Source organism: Lycium barbarum, chromosome 3 (assembly GCF_019175385.1).
Source record: "Lycium barbarum isolate Lr01 chromosome 3, ASM1917538v2, whole genome shotgun sequence".
Classification (NCBI taxonomy): Eukaryota; Viridiplantae; Streptophyta; class Magnoliopsida; order Solanales; family Solanaceae; genus Lycium; species Lycium barbarum.
The window spans coordinates 32,797,146-32,813,488 of record NC_083339.1 but is presented as its reverse complement, the minus strand read 5'-3'; the positions used below and the strand labels follow the sequence as shown (position 1 = coordinate 32,813,488).

At 38.0% G+C, this 16,343-nt stretch overlaps 1 long non-coding RNA gene across 1 annotated transcript; it reads left to right on the top strand.

The window, feature by feature from the left end:
- Window positions 1-251: 251 nt before the first annotated feature.
- LOC132633837 (uncharacterized) lies at window positions 252-14,572 on the top strand. Its single transcript, XR_009579860.1, has 2 exons — window positions 252-1,357; window positions 14,255-14,572. It is a non-coding gene; the product is annotated as an uncharacterized LOC132633837 (long non-coding RNA).
- The last annotated feature ends 1,771 nt before the right edge of the window (window positions 14,573-16,343 follow it).

The window sequence follows — 16,343 nt, the reverse complement described above, 5'->3', positions numbered from 1 at the left end:
GAATTCTAACTTCAAGGTCATACTTTGAGATCAAGGTACCCACCGAAAGAAGGTGAGGTGATAGCTGAAGATCCAAGTGATGGTTTAAAGGAAGGTTCAAGACAAGTAGAGTAAATAGGACCTTGTATTTCTTTTCATCGTTTATTGTATTTTTCTTTCTTTTTATGTAATAACAGGAGCCATGAACCGGAACCTCGACGGGACCTCACTCGATTCTCCAACTCATCCTTCCATCCTTTTACTCACTTGAACTACACGTGACCTGATTCCCTTATAAACCGGGATATGTAGGATGCCCAAAACCAGGACTCGGTCACATCCTTTTCTTTTATTTCTTTTCGTCTTTCAAATAATGGTTAGGTCAAAAATTAGTCACAGTGTTCACTTCTTTGCTTGAAAACTCTTCATGTTTCCAAGCAAAGAGGGACATTCTGTAAACACCTAATTTTTGACCGAACATAAGTTTTTACACCCTGTTTAGCTTTTAAATATTTCTTTTAGGTCTAGATTAGATATTTTGATTTTTATGTCAATTTTAGTTAGTTTTATTTTAAAAATTGAAAACTTTAAAAATAGAGTCACATTTTAGAATAAATCTTGTTTTCATTTTATTTTTAAGAGAAAAGAAATTTGCAAAAAAAAAAGTTTTCTTCTAAATTGGGTTTAATAAATAAACTAGTGATTTTAGTATTCTTTTACTATGAACTAGCTATTTAATTTTTTCTATATTTCATTGGTTTAGAAATAATTAGCTAATTTTCTTATCCTTATATTTTTAAATTATTTAACTTTAATAAACCAAAAAAAAAAAAAAAAAAAAGAGGACCAAATAACATAACTTTACCACTAATCCTAAAATCCCTACACCATACGTCTGATAATTCTCAACCCAAAACAAACCCTATAACCTACTACCCTCACCCTCACGTCTCTCACCCAAAACCAACCCCTTAAACTCACGTCTCTCCCTCCTTATCCTCCAATCCCTTTTTTTATGCAACAAACACACACACACTCCTAAGACACAGCACACACACACATCCATATAAATATATACCCAGTAACACATATACGGGACACACAGATCAGAAGCAATAGTAGAGAAAAAACACATCAGAAGCAAAAAAACAAAAAACAAAAAAACAGTAAGCAAAGAGAGCAAAAGACACAGTAAAAAAAAAAATACATTGAGAGCAAAGAGAAAAAAAATACCAGCTCCGTAAAGGTTTGGTTTGGAAATTGAGTTCGAGGTTTTGTTCGCTGTTTCGAGTTCGCGGGCTTGAAAATCAGCTTTTGTTAGCCTTGGAACTCGGTAGATTGTACGTTGCTTTTGTTATTGATCGAAAAGAATTTGAAGGTTCGTTTTCGGTATTACTTTTCTATTTCGATACATTAGATGAATCAAAGTTCTGTTGAAGAATCATTTGACATGGGATAATATCTTTTGATGTTTAATAGTTCGGGACTTATATATGTTCGAGTTCAAATTTAAATTGCAGTTGAATATGCTGGAGTCTCCCGAATCCATTTTCTTTGCTTAAGTATGGAGATACATTTTTAGATAAATAGTACTTTTTTATCATATTTTAGTTATATATATATATATATATATATTATTCAATGGTCTTGTTAGTAAAAACTAGTTTATATTTTTGTCTAAATATGGGTTTAAAATACAGATTTAGGTCAAAAAATCTTCTCGCTCTGATACCAAAATGGGATAGGGGGTTATATTTTTTGTTTCAATAGATATATAAGTCCTAAATATATAAGTTTTAATTTTTGTAGAAAGAAAGATAGAAATATGGTATTGTGGTTTTTAGCTTATATGTTAAACAATCCTACTCGGTACTTCCTCACTCCTTGAATCTTCTTATCATGTAGGTGTTTTTCTTATTTTCTGCCTATTCTCCCAATTTTTATAATTTTCGTTTTTTTTTTTTTTTTTTTTTTTTTTTTTTTTAGAAAAATCTGTTTTAGTTATGAATCTTTATTACACTGTTCATATCTTTCTCTTAATCTTGGTTCTTAATATCCGTCTTCTTTAACCACACCCCGGTTACCATGGCCAACATCGTCCTTTTATCATTTGGACATTAAAACGGCCTTTCAAACACCTAGGAATTTACAGGTTAATCCATCGAGTTCATTAAGAAATTAAGAGAATAACCATATACTAAGAGTAATAGATTCATAACAACAGGTAAGTAATTACTCAAACATAATATTTATATATATATATATATATATATATATATTATTCAATGGTCTTGTTAGTGCTCTTAAAGATTGTTAAGTATAAAATTATTTATTTTCGTGCGCATGTTTTAATGGTTCTGAAATTTGTTAGTAACACGTTAGGTTAGAGCTTTCTTCTAACATCACTAATAGTTTATTCCATTTTGAGTTTAAAAGTTTATGATAACATCAATGGTTAGCCTTTGAATGCTCAGTTCCCTTTGTTTAGCATTGAAATTTAATTTCTTCCATGAATTAGAATGAGAATGGTAGAATTCCAAACTTGTAGTGTTAATAAATTAACTATATACACAGTATTATACACGTTATAGTCAAATATATGCGTAGAATAAATATATAAATGATACTATAATAGTGGATATATACATGATATAATAATGTATATAATACATGTTATATAAGTGAAATAAATAAATAAATTAAATCCTACATGTAAATATACACAGAAAATATACTAGGAAAATATATATGCTTATAATATATATTTTATAATGAAAATATGAGATATTGAAGTATTTATGTGGATAAATGGAGTTTAATAGATGAACGAAGAATCCACATTTAAGTCTTTTTTTTCTTTATGTTCTTTGTTTTGATTGAAGTAAATTTGTGTATACGGATAATTTTATTTATAAATTAAATGGTGTAGTATTTTAGTCCATGCTATAATGCTGATGATGTTTTGCTATTTTTTAAAAATGATTCAAAAATTGATTCTTGGAGGTATTTAGTTGTCTTAGATAGTTTTTCTCTTTGATATTAGGTAAGCATGCCATTAAAATGTTCATCTTGATTTACAGTCCTTTGATTCAGTCGTGTACTAATACAAATAATTTTAAATCGGTATCTTCGCTTTGAGCCGTACATTTTGATGGAAATCATGTCCTTGTGTGAGGTGTTATATATGTGTTTCATTTTATGATGAAAGATTTAGGTATTAGCAATAAGTATCCAATGATAGTTAGTAGCATATTTGATATGGATTTACACTCATAGTTCTATCTTGTTTTAATATTTCCAAGTTATTTGTAAATATGTTCATTATTCAAGTTTTGCACGTGAACGATTTTATTCTGATTTGAAGGCATACAAGTGATTTTAATTTTAAGAAAAATTTAAGATGTAGTCGACAGCCCATTCCTGCTAAGGTATAAAAGTTTATAGTTAATTAATTTAAGGGGTAATTATGTTAATGGTCCATTTTAAGACCCAATTAAATAAGTTAGAGATGATCGAGATGAGATGTGAATTATTTCAATCTTGTTGTCCCATAAAATAATAAAAGGAAAAGAGCGAAAGGAATACATATGAGGGAGTGAGGCATGGCCAAAAATATAAGTCATTATGTTCAAAGCGAATTAATTGGGCAAACTAGAATTAAGGCAAACATGATTTTATCCAAGATTGGTTTAAGCTCAACATTAGTCGATAAAAGCGACCGTGCTAGAACCACGGGACTTGGGGAATGCCTAATACCTTCTCCCCGGTCAACAGAATTCCTTACCCGGACTTTTGTTTTCGCAGACCAAAAATAAAGAGTCATTTCCTTTGATTAGAGATTCAATAAGGTGACTTGGACACCAAAACTCAATTCCAAGTGGCGACTCTGTAATGAATAAATAATCCCTTCTCAAAATGTCACTTTAATTGGAAAAACCCTTTTAAATAAATCTAAAAACAAATCAAAATCAAATTTATTTTTATTAAGAAAAAAAAAAAGGGGTGTGACAGCGCGATGCGCAGAAAATATTAAAAAAAATATAATTATGACAAATTGTTATATGGATTATTTAAGTATAATGGATCATATTTCTTAAACAAAATTTCAATTATCATCTTCTTTCTCAGTGCAATGTACTTATAAAAAAATTTCTATGAAATTAGAAAAGTCGAATTATATATAGAGCTAGAATATCATGTTAGTTCCTTAAATAGATATAGAATTTCTTTTAGTCCTTTAGTAATAGTTTTATTTTATCTATTGCTTAAAATTATATCATAGTTTTTATTGGTGAAAATATTTTTCACCTTTCAATTTTACTTTAAAAATCGAACACCTTTCCTAACTTTGAACAATATATTGACACCCCCCACCCCACTTCCGCCCCCACCCCTCTGGTCGCAATTGAACCTTTTAAGTACCTTCTTATCCTCTAAATTATTAACTTTTTTCTTGTTTTCTTTTTGAATATTATGATTCTTTTTCTCTTTCTAACATATTCATTTATACTTATAGAACAAATAAATCTTATTTATAACGTAAAAGTGTAAAAATAATTTTCAAATATATATAACTGTGAACAATATTTATATTTTAGAATAAATTAATAACATGTGTGAAAGATTCTTCTTGACTCAAAATATGTTTTTTTAGAAATCTTGGAGTATATCTTTTCTATTTTTTTAAGTACAAACTTTAGCAGTAAAATTAATTTATTTGAGTGGAATGACATTATCTTAAATACATTATGGTATAGGATCATACAACTATGATTAAAACTACAAAATAATAAGTCTTAATTTTAGTAAATCAACTAAAAAAACAATGGTCAAATTAAAGCACAAATGAATCGAAAATAATTAAGAGAAGCCAAGTCAAACAGATGCTAATTTTGATTTTGATTTTAATCCACTTCCCGTAAGAGTTTACATAATCTTTCTTTTCATATCATTGTTACCCATAAACAATTGTGCTCTTTCTTAAACGATCCCACATGTCGGCCACAATAGCCGGGGCATATCTATCCAAAGAATTAAATTGCAGCCTATACTCCAGGGCATTCATGTTTCCTTGCTTCAAATTCAGAAATCTATCCGCTCTAGCTCGGTGGACCTCGGGTGGCAAATAGTGACGAATAAAAGAATCCACAAACTCTTGCCAAACCGGAGGAGACACGTTCTCTCCTCTTGATAATACCCAATTGTTGTACCATAACACCGCCACATCCCGGAGTCTATACGATGCCAACTCCACGGATTCGATCTCGGAGGCATGGACAATCTTCAATGTCCTTAACATCTCATCTACGAAACTTTGCAGATCCTCATCCGGCTTTTACCCGAAGAATTCCGGAGGATTTAAACTCATAAAATCACGGGCCTTGGTACTTGCTGCCCGGTCACTTGAACCCACATTTTGTCGTTGTGCCTGTGCGGCAACCAACTGTGTCAATAGCTGAATGGCCTCGGTCATTTGTTGACCCGAAGCAGCCGGCGGAGGAATTGGAGCTGGGGCTCCTCCTTGTTCTCCCTCATTGGGTGGGGTAGAGGAAGTATTAGATGGGGCCTCGTTATGCGATTCGCCTTCATCTATATTCACCGGAGGCTCTCTTTCTACCCGCCTCTTCGCCGTAGTCTTGCCCTTCTGGGCGGCTATAGCCTTTCCCTTTGGCGGCATTCTGAAATCATAACGCACTATTAGGGAGGATAAAATCTTATACATGGCTCTATCGCACGATCCTATAGAAGAAAGAGGGTCAATTTTTCCTAAATGCCCTGTAGCCTCTTGTCTATTGATGTGGCACGCTACACACCAGAAACAAGACTCTACTAGACACGGTTCGTAGACACTTCCTAGGACCGGACTGCTCTGATACCACTTTTGTCACGATCCAGCTAGGGGCCGCGACGGGTACCCGGGGCTAACCACCGAGCACCGCTCACTCTGTCGCTCAGTTTACTCATTTAATGCCCTTTTTATCATCTTTATACTCATAGCGGAGGAAAATCATATTTCGTATGAAAACATAAAATACTTTCGTGTACATGTTCCCTTAGGCTATTAAAATAATATAGATATGTATACAGTAGTGATCTCGTGAGACCATCTAACCCGCACTGCGTATCTACGAGCCTCTACTAGAGTACTGAACATAGGGACGGGACAAGACCCCGTTGTGCCCAAAGAAATACATATACATGGCTATATATACACAAAAGAATAATCATAAGCACCTCCGGGACAATGGAGGGCTTCCAATCAGCTGACAACTACTACGGATCTGGATCGAGCTCTCCTCCCTGTCTACCTGTGGGCATGAACACAGCGTCCAAAGAAAACGGACGTCTGTACGAATATTGTACTGAGTATGAGAGGCATAAACAATGAAGTAAGACAATGATATAAAGAAGATACTCATATGGAACATCAGAATCTAACTGCCAAGTATAGGAAAATAAATCATGCTGTCTTACTCATGCTCATCATCATATCATATCATATATGCATCATGTATAAACTGCCTGTCCATATCGGATTGGTGTGATAATCATAACATGAGCCTGCGTCCAGCCTCTCGTGTCCGGGGTAACATCTCATGCGGCCCACTAGTGGTGTCTGCCTATGCCATTTGGCCATGGTGTATCATATAGCTGCCCGCCTTGGCGGTGACTGCCCGGCCAGATAGGCGCGGTGTAATAGTAATATCATCATATGCACATCACAATATGCTTAGCTTATCATAATACATACATAAGGCTCAAGATCAACCATACTCTATCGGGGTGACGTAAGGTCGTGATCCCCCGATTGCATTATGGAACAATCATGGACATTCTACCTCACCTTGAAGGAATTAGCATATAAGGTGAGTGTAAGCGATAAATAACATCATTAGACTTTTTATACTTTGACTCATTACCTTGTGTAGCTAGTTATAGACATAGGCTCATGGATAAGAAATAAGTTACGCTATAGGATTCATGCCATTAGAAAGAAGGGACTAGCCTCACATACCTTCCTCGTTTAAGCAATCTAGCGTTCGTTTATTCTCCTTCAATGTCACGCCTCTACCTTCAAAAGAGGATTCGTACTAACGTTAGTTAATCAACTATAAGAACGCACTACTATTTCTAGAGACAATTGGGCAGCACTTCCTTTGTTTATATTACTTTTCCCATATTTCATATCAACTTCCAACACCCACAACAACAATTACAATATAGCAATCAACAATCATCATTCATATACAATGACCACGATCCACCATTTCTCTTCATTTTCCCCACAATTATGGTTGTGGGTTCGCTATCGTATTTTCTCATGTATCACACTTATCTCATGGTATACATGTCATTTATAACGTATTCATACTCACAACACACTAACATTCATGATACAATTCAACTACCATTCACTCATGGCACTATTCACTCATTTATGACCCATTTGCTATGCTTTTCTACAATTCGGGTATCTTAACCTTCCAATACCTTAAACAACATGAAATGGTCATGAAACTTACCTTAGATGATGGTTGAACAAGCTTTGAATGGATTTACTCCTCTAGCACCAAAACCCTACTTCACTCCTTTTGGGTTTTCTTGAGAAGGATGAACTTTAGTGTGATTTTCACACTTGATGTCGTGGGTCTCATGTAATTGATCACCAATCTCCCTTGAGTTCTTGTAATTGAAGAGTAAAGAGTATTCTAGGAGTTTCTAGAGAGAAATATCGTGAAGATGAAATGATTTGAATGAGCTTGAGTCTCTTTTTAATGACTTAAAAATCTATTCCGGAATGAACAGTGACTGAGGTGTACAGTGGTCATAAACCCAATTTACGGGCCTTATTCTGGTTTACGATCCGTCCTTCGTGACCGTATTTAAGCATATCAAAACCAGAAAGGCATGCTGGAGATCATGGCAATTTACGACTCAGTTTACGGGCCGTATTTCGATTTACGGTCCGTATTCCAAGTCATTTTTAAACATTTGAAGCATTTGACAGAAAGTTGAAATTTTTGAAAGGTTGGAGGACGATAGCAGTTTACGGTACGTAAATCACTTTACGGGCCGTATTCCACTTTACGACCAACTGGGTCAAAGTGCAAACCTGCAACTTTTCATTGTACGTTCGCGGGGAAATTTCCGAGGTGTAACATCTGCCCTGCCGGGCGCGCTGAGGAAGAACCTGCTGCTGAACCTGTGGGCTGAACCCCACCTCTACTATACCGCGAGGGACAATCTCGCATCAAATGTCCAGTCTGTCCACAAACATAACAAACATCCGTGTCCTGACGACATGGTTCTGAGTGCAACTTCCGGCACCGGCTACATCGTGGAACTTGTGGTCTCCTCTGACTGTAATCACCCCCAAACTGAGAACCCGAAGCTCTCGAACTCTGACCCTGTCCCGAAGGAAAAGAGCGATCAAATCCCCTATCCGCGAATCTTGGAGGCGCACTAGTCGCTGACTGGCCTGAATGTCGGGAATAGGTCTGCCTCGATCCCCCTCTATAATCACTGCCTATGCCCATAGATCTAGCCCTTTTGCTTTGTCTTCTATCACTGTCGCGATCACCCCTTTGTGGTTGTTGTCGTTCCTCTAAGTTCTGGGCATGGGCTTGTATTCGGGAAATATCCATCCCTTCTTGCAAAGAGGCCGTCAAGCAATCCTTGAACAAATGTGGCCCCAAGCCACTCACAAACCTATCTACACGATCTCCCATGTCGGCCACCATAGTCGGGGCAGATCTAGCCAAGGAATTAAATTGCATGCTATACTCCCGGGCACTCATATTTCCTTACCTCAGATTTAGAAATCTATCCGCTCTAGCTCGGCGGACCTCGGGTGGCAAATAGCGACGAATAAATGCATCCACGAATTCTTGCCAAACCGGAGGAGGCGCATCCTCTCCTCTTGATAATACCCGGTTGTTTTACCATAAAACTACCACATCCCGGAGTCTATAAGATGCCAACTCCACGGATTTAGTTTTGGAGGCATGGACAATCTTCAATGTCCTCAACATCTCATCTATGAAACTTTGCGGGTCTTTATCCGGCATTGACCTGAAGAATTCCAGAGGATTTAGACTCATAAAATCACGGGGCTTGGTACTTGCTGCCCGATCACTTGAACCCACATTTTGTCGTTGTGCCTGAGCGACAACCAATCGTGTCAGTAACTGAATGGCCTCGGTCATTTGTTGACCCGAAGCAACTGGTGGAGGAATTGGAGCCGGAGCTCCTCCTTGCTCTTCCACATTAGGCGGGGTAGAGGAAGTATTAGACAAGACCTCATTATGTGATTCTCCTTCTTCTATATTCATCGGAGGCCCTCTTTCAACCCACCTCTTTGCCATAGTCTTGCCCTTCTGGGCGGCTGTAGCCTTTCCCTTTGGCGGCATTCTGAAATCACAACACACTATTAGGGAGGATAAAATCTTATACACGGCTCTATCGCACGATCTCATGAGAATAAAGACGGTCATTTTTCCTAAATGCCCTGTAGCCTCTTGTTTATTGATGTGGCGCGCAACACACCATAAACAAGACTCTACTAGACACGGCTCGTAGACACTTTCTAGGACTGAACTGCTCTGATACCACTTTTGTCACGACCCAGCTAGGGGCCGCGACGGGTACCCGGGGCTAACCACCGAGCACCGCTCGTTCTACATCATGCTCATTAACTGCTCTTTTATCGATTTTTATACTCAAACCATAAGAAAGTCAGGTTTCATTTGTAAACATAAATAGTTTCATATACATAACTCCTTTAGGCTATATATATATATATATATATATATATATATATATATATATACAATTATACCATAGTGACTTTATCTGACCACATAACCCACACTGTGTATCTACGAGCCTCTAAGGAAGTACAAAATGCATAGACGGGACTGGACCCCGTCGAGCCCAACATATACAAATATGTACAAAAGAGTAATCAAGCACCTCCGCAACAAAGGAGTTCTTGCAATCGGCTGACAACTACTACGAACCTGGGTCAAGCTCTCCTCCCTACCTACTTGTGGGCATGAACACAGCGTCTAAAGAAAACGGACGTCAGTACGAACATTGTACTGAGTATGTAAGGCAAGAATGAAATAAATATAATAGGAGGATCATGAGCCATAAGAGAAAGATATAACCTACAAGAGTGTCATAGGCTAATACCTTTCGTACATATATCATATTTCACATAATCATGGTATATATATCATCACATCACATATCCCGTCACATCACATATCTCGTTACATCACATGTCTCGTCACATCACATATCTCATCGTTATCCCGCGTCCAGGTAACCATCATATGCCGCCCACTAGTGGTGATCATGCCCAGCCCTCTAGGCTCGGTGTAACATCGCAGCCCGCCTTAGCGGTGACATGCCCGGCCATTCTGGCGCGGTGGAATTTCATCATCATATAATCAATCATTACCCATCACTATGGCACATTTCATGAATGTATCATAATCTTATTATAGCTTGACATGTTCATACATAACATAGGCATATTATAAGCTAGCATTATTGATCATCTTATAGACATACCATGACTTTACATCATTTCACATTTAGCGTTAGGAGCATACATTAGACTTTGAAGACAACCATGGCTATGTCGGGGTGACGTAAGGTCGTAAACCCCCGATTATATTATGAACATTTATGAGTACTTTGTCTTCAATTTCTCCATATTTATGGTTATAGCTTACTATCGCGTTTCCTCATATATAATACTTATTTCATGGTCTAAATGTCATTTATAACGTATTCATAATCACAACATTCCAACATTCATAATTCAACCCAACTACCATCCAACCATAACACTATTCACTCATGAATGACCCATTTCGAAGTGCTTTTCTTGCGTATTCTTGATAAACCAGCGTTTATATATAGATGTAGGAGGATCTGTTTGGGAAGTAAGAAGCCCCATTGTGGAGCATAACCTATCTCTTGTTTCCATTGCTTTTGAAATCTTACTTAAGGTCGTCAAACGTCGTTCCCTTCTTATTAAAACATCATATACCCGTCTTCTTCGCTAATCTATTCATTGTACGTTCACGAGGAAATTTCTGAGGTGTAACAATTACGAAAATAGAGCTCTTGGGATCTGTTCTTGGAGATTATTGTTGAAGGTTCTTGGTGGTAAGTTCCCCTAATCCTCTTGCTATTTCATTAATCCTAATCATCTTAGAATTCCTTCTTCCTTATCAGTTCCTTTGTAGTGGAAGATTAAAAGTGGGTTTTGATGGATTTTTTATATAGGCTTATTAATGATGAAATTGATGGAGTTTATGCTAGATTTTGATGAATCTAAGGTTATTGATCATTTGAGTTGAATTCTTAAATCAAGGAGTTAGGGTTTATACCCAAAATTGGGGTTTTTTCTTCAATTTTGAAATTAGGGGATTCCATGAGTTAAATTAGCAAATAGTTGTTGGGTCTTAATCACCTAGTGTTTAATTTTATATTTACCCCTGAATTCTCCGTTTTGCCCTTGTGGGCCCTATTTTCCCAAATCCTAGGGTTGTTTTTTGACCCAAATTGAATGATAGCAGTATGGGTATCGATCTTCATGATTTCTAGTCTAGATTTCGATTATAAATAGACTTTCTTGATCTTGAAGCTCAATGAACGGAAAGTCTAAGGAGTGATTGTTGGTGTAATGTGGTTCGGCCATCCAGGTAGGTTATGGCTTACCCTTGGTGAGACTTCGTATAGTGAACATGTAAACCTTCGGGTATGAAGTTAGGTTGGATATTGTCTTAGGGTGGGCCCTGTTGTATGATTGGGGCTAACCACCCCGTTGTTTTGTGACTTGATTGTTCTATTGTGTTAGCTTGATGTCATGTGTTATTAGTAGATACTGAAATATGGTGTTCCATCTTGATTGTGATATTGTAGTATCTTACGGGTTGATGTTGATATGAGGATAGATTTCTATATGACTCGTGTAGTCTTTCCTGATATTATTGGCGTGCCCATGTTGGTACTTGTGACACTAATATTGTTGATGTACCCATGTTGGTACTTGTGATATTGGTATTGTTGGCGTACCCATGTTGGCACTTGTGACACTGATATATTAATGGCGTACCCATTTTGGTACTTGTGACATTGATATGTTGTTGGCGTACCCATGTTGGTACTTGTGATATTGATCAGATTATTGATGTTGACACATACATTGCACGCATTCTCATCCATTCATGGTACACTGTTGATACCTTGATTATATTTGAGGAAACACTGTGATGAGTGGGGCTCGATTTTTACTTGAGTGACGTGATGTTACATCTCAGAGATTTCGGATTGTTACATTGTGAGTAGACCAATGCGAGCTTAAGGTGAACATGAAGTCCTTATGAGATTAAAGAGAGTATTTGATAACTTTAAGCGGGTACCATAAGATCTTGAAGTCATATGAATCGGTGAAACTAAGTTCATCGAAGGAAGTGAAATGTAAGTCATGTTTGGGAAGGTTTCGCAACAATTGAGCTATAATTTGTTAGTAATGTCTTGAGGGGGAGCTATAGGGCCCCTTAGATAGTTAATAAAGTGTTCTAAAAGTACCAATAAAGTTCCATAAGGATTAGGGGTTGAACGAGTCCTCGAGAACAAGTTTCAGGGAAAAGTGGATTATACGATCATTTATACAGACCGTATAATTTATACGGCTTGTATAATTGACTGACCTTCACCGTAGAACCATTGTAGAGAAGGGTGAACCCTTGGTGGGACTATACGGTCCATTTATATGGACCGTATAATTTGTACGGACCGTATAAATGGCCGTAGATCCGGGTCGGGTCAGTTTTCTTTTTTTGTTATATATGAGTGACCCTTGTTCATTTAAATCATTTCCCACTTTCCCCAAACTCTTAAAATACCTAGAACCTTTCTCCAAGAATATCAACACAAATCTAAGGTGAAATCAAGGATCAAGAGGCCAATATCAAGAGATTCAAGTGCAAGAAGCTTGCTAGGGTTTGTGGAACTTAAGTTTTTCCTATGGTGTTGATGTTGGAGACTTCACGTTAGTGGAATAAGTTGATCCAAGACTTTTTCTTGAGTGATTAAGGTAATATTTTACATCTTTTACATATGGTTAAGGTTGTTTGATTGTTATACCATGTGCTTGAAGGAAGAAAGGTGAGAATAGAGTTCAAGTATGAACTTGAGGATATTGTTAGCTATAAGTTAATTTGAATTATGATTCTTAGCATGCTATGAGTATAATATTGTTGTGGGTGATGCTAGTGATGTTGAGGAATTATGGTATGTAAGTAAATATGGTGTTGTGTTGTAGCTATTGTTATGAATGACCTTGTAAAGGAGTTTTGAGGATTAGATGACACGTAACTTGAATGAAGCCTCTAAAATATGGTATTGTTAATAATGTCATTGTTGTTTGGGAGAAGTTTTGGAATTAGGTACAGGTAGATGAAATCGGGGAAATGCTGCCTAATTTTCGCTAGCTCATGAATTATTCTAGTTTGAGCTTAAGAGTGTCTTTAAGACATAACCTTGGTATCAATACTTTTAAATGTAGATTTCTCAAGCTTGGGAGTTGAACGTTAAGTAGTTAAGAAGATATAAAGGTATGTAAGGCTAACCCTTCTTTCTTAAAGCATGATCCCATTGTCGTATACCTTCCCGTGAAATCCATAATGTCTACCATGATGACTTAATTCCTAGAATCACTAAAGCTTATAGTTCTTGATATTCTCATGCTATCATTGGTTCCATCCTATAATAGTCAATCCTCTAAGGACAGATATAGTGAAAATGACGATGATGATGATGATGTCGATGCTACTTATGTACTCCTATGTGCATAAGTATGTATATATATGTATGGCCATTATGTAACACTGAGCTTGTATGGCCGGGTATGATGTTCATTGTGCGCACACCACTGCAGTTGGGTATGGACAACACCGAGCCTTGCCATGGCCGGGTATGTGAGACACCGAACCTCTATGGTCGGGTATGGTACTACTCACTATATATGTTTTCGTACGTATGGAAGGTTTTCATTAGAAGAAAATGGTAGGTAAATATGATGGACGTTTCAAGCGGTACATATATATATATATATATGACTTTCCTATCTCACGACTCTTCTATGTCGTGTTGTCTTTCATGCTATGATTATGTTACTACTTATGCCTTACTAACTCAGTACATTGTTCGTATTAACATCCTTTTGTTTGTGTACGCTTCGTCATGCCCGCAGGTGGATGGGGAGATAGACTTGATCCTTAGGCTGCTTATCCAGAGATTGCTTAGAGGAGGTCCGTTTGATTCGGAGCTGCAGCTATTGGTATAATTCTTTTGGGTATATACATATGGGCATGGTGGGGCCCTGTCCCGTCTTTATGATGTTGCATACTCTTTTTAGAGGCTCGTAGATAGTTGTGTATAGCTAGATGTCTCTTTGCCTTGTCGGCTCATATTTTGTATATCATTTTGTTAGCCTCGTCGGCTTGTGTATATGTATATGGGCATGATTGATGATGTTGATATAAAAGTGACCTTGCCGATAAGATTTGTATCATTGTCGCACCAGAATTATGAGTAGGTCACATGGCTCACCAAGTTATGATTGTGGAAGTATGATGAGAGGTGCCCGGTGGGTTAGCTCCGGGTTCCCATCATGCCCCCCCCTGTTGGGTCGTGACAAAGGTGGTATCCGAGCAGTTCCATCCTAGGGTGTGTCTGCGAACTGTGTCCAGTAGAGTCTTGTTTATGGGTGTGTTGCGCGCCACACCTATAAATAGGAAGCTGTGGGCATTTAGGAATGAATGACCTTCTTTTTTCATAGATCGTGCGATAGAGCTATGATATACGGATTTCTTTTTCCTTAACCGTGTGTTATATAATATAGAGATGCCTGTAAAGAGAAAATCTATAGCAGCCCAAAAGGGCAAGATAGTGGCTGGAAAGCGGACTAAGAGAGTACCGTCGACAGACATAGAGAAGGGTGAGTCCCAAAATGAGGTTCCATCTCGGTCCTCTCACTCGTTGCCTATTTCAGATGAGCATGAAGGAGCCTCGACCTCAGCTCTAGCACCCCCAGTTCCTCCAATAGATAATTCAGGCCGAGATGTGAAAGAGACTATTCATTTGCTGACTCAGTTAGTCGCTGCTCAGGCCCGTCAGCAGAGTATGGGTCATGGAGATGGGGCGGTTAGTGCAAGAGCCCGTGATTTTCTTTGCTTGAACCCTCTGAAAATCTTCGGGTCAAAACCGGATGAGGACCCCCAAAGCTTTATTGATGGAATGTTGAGAACACTTCGGTCAATGCATGCTTCAAACGTTGAATCGGTATAGTTAGCATCCTATAGATTGCGGGATATTGCGGTTCATTGGTATACGGTTTGGATGTCTTCTCGGGGAGTCAATGCACCTCCCCCGGTATGACAAGAATTTGTTGATGCTTTCCTTCCACACTACTTGCCTCCACAGGTACAGTGGGCTAGATCCGACAAGTTTTTGAATCTTAGGCAAGGAAGTGCGAGTGCTTTAGAGTATAGTCTCCGCTTCAATTCTTTGGCTAGGTATGCTCCGGCCATGGTAGCGTATATAAGTGATCGAGTGCACCGGTTTGTGAGTGACTTAGGGCCACACTTGATGGATAAGTGGTTGACTACATCACTTCAAGATGGTATGGACAATTCTCGCATTTAAGCCCATGCCCAGAATTTGGAGAAAAGCCAACAACAGCAAAGAAGTGAGCGTGAGCATGATAGAGGTAGCAAGAGGACTAAATCTTCGGGTCCGACTAGTGTGTTTAGAGGAGGGCAAAGACAGCAGTTTTCTAGGCACTCAGGCCATTTCATGACTAGTGCCCTTCCACGGTTCATAGGCCAGAGATTTGATAGATCTATTCACTCCGGGCCGAGTCAGAGTTTTAGAGCTTCAGGTTCTCATTACAGAGGTGACTCAAGCCAGGCAAGGCCACCCATACCACGATGTTCTTAGTGCGGGAAGTTACATTGGAGCCAGTGTCGATTAGGCTCAGATGTTTACTATGAATGTGGTCGGCAAGGCCATATCATGCGTGATTGCCCCTCGAGAGATACTAGAGGTACGGTTCAGGCCACAGGGTCAACAGTTGGGTCTTCATCATCTATACGCCCTCCGGGGCAAGGCTCACATACACCAGTTAACCGTGGTAGAGGTAGAGGAGGAGCTCTCAGTTCTAGTGTTCCTTAGCGCCGTATTTATGCATTGGCTAGGCGACAGGATCTTGAGTCCTCCCCTAATGTTGTTACAGGTATATTATCGGTATTTTCTCTTGATGTATATGCATTGATAGATTT